The following is a 6,013-nucleotide window of genomic DNA, read 5'->3' as shown; positions in this document are numbered from 1 at the left end:
GTGTATGCACATTTCCACGCAAACCTCGGCATTTATCAATATGGACGTGAGCGTAGGATACGCTCAAATCCCACGCCAGCTCTCGCATCGTGTACGCAAGTTTGTAAACAGCATGGACTCGCAGTGCAGGCTGTGCCGGGTAGCCGATGACTTTGTTGGACGATTATTAGAAGATAATACAAATGCAGTTTTTGCTCAGACCGAAATAAAGATATTAATCACTTAACAATGTGCAGCTTATGGTGTGCAACTGAGTATGAGAGCTGATTCAATAGTGCGCACACCGGCCACTTAGGAGCGCTGCATGGGACTGCGTAAGGGCAGTTATCTCCGACTTGGAGCAGCTGGGGGGACACTGAGGCACGGGGGTTGCATTAATTCAAAATGTTAGCCTAAGTATTAAATATGTAGTAGGCCTACACTGCTCTTTATGATAAAAAATACCCGGCACAACATTCAGCTTAACATTTTATTAATTTTACGCACTTTTGAGATGGTAGTTCCTCTTTTAATGTGTCATTGATCGCTTAAGCGAGCGATTTATTTCCACCATTAACCGGCACGTTTCGGCTTGTTTTTCTGATCTGCTGGTGGAGCAGGACGGTGGGCGCTCTCACAGCTGATCGTTGCCGGGTCGGCTTGTGCAGCTGACGGCCGGGCTGACAACTCATGCCAAGCGCATGCTGTCACAGTAAAACGCAGAATGTGTTATTTTTAGTTTTTAAACCCCTTTTGAGTAGTGCTATCTAAAAGGGCCAATACATTCTAATCATTCAAATCTCTGCAGACGTGTATTTCTTTCATGGGGACCATTATCGGACAGTTGGTGCGTCTTTTCCTCATCAACCACTTAGGCTATATTATGCCCGCACCCCCAGTTGGTTGCATTTCAGAGCAGCAACACACTTTTTTAGTGCCGATTTTTGAGTCAGACTACTTTTTCTTTATCTATGTAAAGAAATGGCGACATATAATTGTATATGTTTTATAGCATTTGAGCGATAGCCTACTGATGCCTCTAAACTGAGAAAATATAGGGGCGTGATATTCAAATAACGATTGTTTTCAGCCGCCGCATTTATCAATAATGGCCTGGCGTACGCCGAGATTGGCGAGATACGACTGTTTGATAAATCCCACGCGATACCTGGCGTAGGGAGGTATTTGCGCCAGAATCTGCACCAGTTTCCACGCAAGATAAATGAGGCCCAATGTGTGAACATGTCACATTCAGGTACTTTAATCACTGCACCACCCAGGTGCCATGCACATTTTATCCCACTAAATCCATGTGAGGAGTCGTGCCAAATTGCTGGAGGCACCAACAGATACTCGCTGACACAATTAACGCATTTAAATTTTACCACCAAGCAACACATCTCACAAAGAACCATGAGTCATAAATAGACAGACACACCTGCTGGTAACACCACACCCTGCCTGTTTGTTTTGTTTGGATTAGAAATAATAGAAGGATTTCTTTTCTGCTTAGTTCCATTGAATCATCTCATTTAACAGCTTCAATCCTAATATATGGTTAAATTGCACCTTGGAAACATTCCATTTTGGGGCAGTTTTAGAGATTTCAATGTCTTGAAACCTTTTCATGATGAACACTTTCACAAACGGATCAAATCAGAGAGCCTATTGACAGCAATGAGAAACTATGAAAGCATCCAGACAAACGAGACATAAGCCTGCTTAAGTATGTAGTTGATGACTCACTTGTCCACCAATTGGTCCATATGATACTGTGGTGGAAATGAATGTCCTTGCAGATAACCGAACAAATAAAGTTCATACGACAATAAGAGACTTTTGTATTTTTAATAAAGTTGAAAAAGTAAAGAGTGTAACAGAACAGAGTTTAACAATGTCAATCTATTTCAGCTGAAAGGGCCGGTCTCGTACACCAGTGTACTTTGAAAGTCTGACCAAGAAGTACAGGCACAGTAGTTTAAAGATCTCCTATTATACTACTTTTCTGGTCTTAATTTCTTGTTAAAAACTGCTATAGAGCAATCTGACACGAATCACATCACAAAAAACTATGTAGATTTTCGGGAAACTCTTCCTCTCATCTGAGCGCGCACAGCAGTCTCTGTCCACACTCGGCTTTGTGCTTTCTCAGACAAAAATATAATTTACCAAGGACACTCGAGTGTTTCATCTTAGATCAAAACTTGGAAAAATAGCAGATTACCTTTTGTATACAGCTGGATATCACATGTCGGTAACACTTAACAATAAGGGTACATTAATGAACTCTTAGTTAATGCTTATTTAATGATATCGATGGTTAGTAAATGCTTATTAAGCATTAAGTAACTGTTAATGCTTAGTTAGTAGTGGTTAGTTAATGCTTGGTTAAGCATTAACTAATTTTGGTTAACTAATGTTTTGTTAAGCATTAACTAAGCAAAACGCTTAGTTAATGATTACTTTATGCGTATTAAGCATTAACTAAGCAGTGGCTAGTTATTGCTTAGTTGATGCTTACAAGTATTACCTCAGCATTAACTAACAGTTAATTAATGTACCCTTATTGTAAGGTGTTACCCACATGATACATTTCTTTACAGTTTCATACAGATCTAACACAATCGGCTAGATAAAAATGTATTCACATTTCTGGTCATGAAGCATAGAACACTGTGTAACACTTTGGTTTTAGGAGTCCTGCAGAAGACAGACCATATCACAAACCAGTAGGATGGAACATGATGCTCCTGCAGTGCTGCTCACACACTACAAAACACAAGAATAAACATACCAGGATGTCTTTGTGCCGAGAGACCGTACGTTTGCAAATCAATATCAAAATGAGCTTAATTGGAAAAGGAATGACCCAATCAGAACATGAATTGAATTCAAGGAATTCAGAGTAACCCATAGTCTTCTTTTGGTGTGACAATCATGGCAGTTACTCTCACAGTGTTGGGAACAACCTTCACTGTTTCTCTAGAGGTGAATAAGGCTGTGGAGGCTTGCAGGGTGTTAACATGGCATGTGAAATAACAAATCCAGAGGTTAATTACATTCACAAGGTGCGTCTTACGAAGGCCTGTAAGAGCCGAAATGTAACAACCCAAAATGTAACAGCAAACTGAAATTTTGAGAAGTATGACAATAAAAAAGGCCTATTGTGTCATTAGGTTCATAGAAAGGTATGACAATGGTGGTGCAGTATATAGTACCTTCAATTTCTTCTAAATAGTGCTGATGAGGAAAATACATCCAAAATATTGAGGCGTAGTAACTGAATAAAAGAAATTGATGGAATAAAATCAAATTGGTAAAGGGAATATTTCAAGGTTCAAGGTTCAAGGTTTTTATTAAATGTCCCAAAAGGGCAAATTGTTTACAACAGGATATCAAACACACGACAATGACATCAATGGGCACACAACACCATTATGTGCACAATAATATGTACACAAGCCTGAGGAGGACAAGAAAGTGCATAAAAATAAAGTGCCTGGATATAAAAACTAAATAAAAATAAAAACTAAATAAAAATAAAAACAATTAAAAAATAAAAACAGATAAAAACAAAGACATCTGCAACAAAATAAAAATCAAGTCAACATCAACATCATCATCAATCACCTGCTGCTGGCCGAATTGATTGCACGGATGGATGAAGGGACAAAGGAGTATTTGTATCTATTGTTGGCTATCCTAGGGACACACAGACGAAGGCCTGATGGCAACAACATAAACTCAGAGTAGAGTGGATGGGCCTGGTCCTGACGGATGTAAAAAGCTTTATTAAGCAACTGTCTGTGGTAAAAAGAGTCGAGGCTCTCCAACTGGATGCCAGTAATTTTTGAGGCAGTTTTTACAACTTTCCCTATTTCCATATTTCTTCAAATGCAAATCAATTGGAGGATTGAGCAGTGGCGTGGCGTGGGTATTTTTTTTGAGGAAGCCAAGTGAGACAACACCTTTAATCTACATGTGTATTGGAAGGTGGGGGAAAGAAAAGAGTAGGCTACGTCGCAGCTTGTATTTAATGTAGGCCTAACTACAAGAGCTATTATAGCGCCTGGTCACTTTACCAGGACTTACACACGCCTGAAATCTGTCCGACAGCGCTCGTTCGCTCTCTCTCTCTCTCTCTCTCTCTCTCTCTCTCTCTCTCTCTCTCTCTCTCTCTCTCTCTCTCTCTCTCTCTCTCTCACTCACTCACTCACACACTTCCTTATTGTCTTATTAAATTATACATTTTATTATAAATGCACCCCCCACCCCGACCGGAATGCACAACTAGCCGCTTAATGCCCAATGCAGATTCGAATTCATTCACAATATAATTAGGGGACGTTTTAGGCTATTTTAAGTTTCACGTTCACATGAGACAGGACTCACACAATCAGTTGTAGGTGCTTGACATACACACATACTTTCTATACATCCTTTTCGTTTAAGAACTAGGCCAAATGTTCATTACAACACTATACTTAAGACAACCCAGAACAACTTCAGTGGATATACAGTAAGCCTACCAATGCAACTTAATCCAGGCAATCAAGGCACAATTAGCAATAAAATAACACAAAACATAACACACATAGCTACACAGACAGTTAAGGGAACAGTTAACCCGCGCCGGGAGAAGGTGTGTATTTTACTCACTATTTGTAGAGGAAGGCCATTAGCTGAAGTTTGCCGCTACCAGCTAGCCACTCGGTGCGGACATAGTTCTCCTCACGGAAAGTGCGATAAACTTTCTTTCTCTACACACGCATTGTGTGCCGTCAGATTTGATTTTTAATGGCTTCTCAATTGGCAGTTTGGTAAAATAATTTGTTACTAAATACTCAAAATCTCCACCCTCCATAACTGTTCTTGCTAATATGATAACAATGCAAACATGCTAATCTCCCGCTATTGTTATTGTTGTTAAATTTCAGTGACGTTGATAATGATGCTTTGATTTGATTGGTGTGAAGCCAAGGGCCGAGTGGCTTCCCTTGGCACCCTCATGACACCCTCCTGACCAATCACAGGAGGGCAGTGTCAAGACAACAGCCTCACCTGATTGGTCAATCCTTCTTTCTTTTTTTCACTAAGGGATGCCAGCTCGGGCTGGCTTCCTCGGGACATACAGTACAGTGTGCAGTGTCGTGTTTCGCCGCGTCTTCAGTATGCAACTTTAAAGGGGCGCTGTTTCGCGCATTGTGAAATGCTCAATGAGAGGAGAAAAATGGGGAATAAATAGGAGCACAGCATCAAATAATTACCAAAACTGTTAATATAAATGTTTTTATTGGATGACAACTACAGCCTAAAAAACAGGGAAGCCTGGCTTCCCTTGGCCTCCGGGAGAAAACGCCACTGGGATTGAGTATAAATTACTTAATTTATTGATCTAGTTATCTAGTGATGGGCGGAGCATAGGGGCTCTGACAATGTGTGTTAAATAACTTAATATCATGTGCATTTAATGAAAGATATTATGCAAAAGACGGTAAAATGATGTGTAAATACAGCGTGATTAGTGCGGATGGGGTTCACACCAGAGATGATCCGCTCCAGAGTTCACTTACAAACAGCCCAGACCACCTCTTTGTGTGAGTCCGGTTCTTTAGTGCTCACCAGAGTCTGGTTCTTTAGTGCTCACCAGAGTCTGGGACTGCGTTCAGACCAACCCAAATGAACCACACCAAGGGCTTAAACGCTCCAGGGTTTCGTTTCAATCACACTATACAAAGCTGGTGTAAACACGCCCAAGCTAGTATTAAACATCTTTCTCCTTCTCATTAGTAAAAAAATATCAAGGTCAAGGTAACCATAACGTAATTGTTATCATATACAGTTATATTTAACAAGACATGAACTATTTGAATAGGTAGACCAATTTTAACATGCCCAAATGCGGCTGTGTTGAATTGTCAAATTTGTAGCATATGGATAGTTTCTTCAGTGAATATTTTCTAGTCATATACAGGAACACTTTTAAAATATTACATGTATTATTGTTTAATCCAAATCACTGTCAAAAGTAAAG

The sequence above is a fragment of the Ammodytes marinus genome, assembly GCF_949987685.1.
Source record: "Ammodytes marinus genome assembly, chromosome: 8".
Taxonomy (NCBI): Eukaryota; Metazoa; Chordata; class Actinopteri; order Uranoscopiformes; family Ammodytidae; genus Ammodytes; species Ammodytes marinus.
This window is presented reverse-complemented; position numbering follows the sequence as displayed.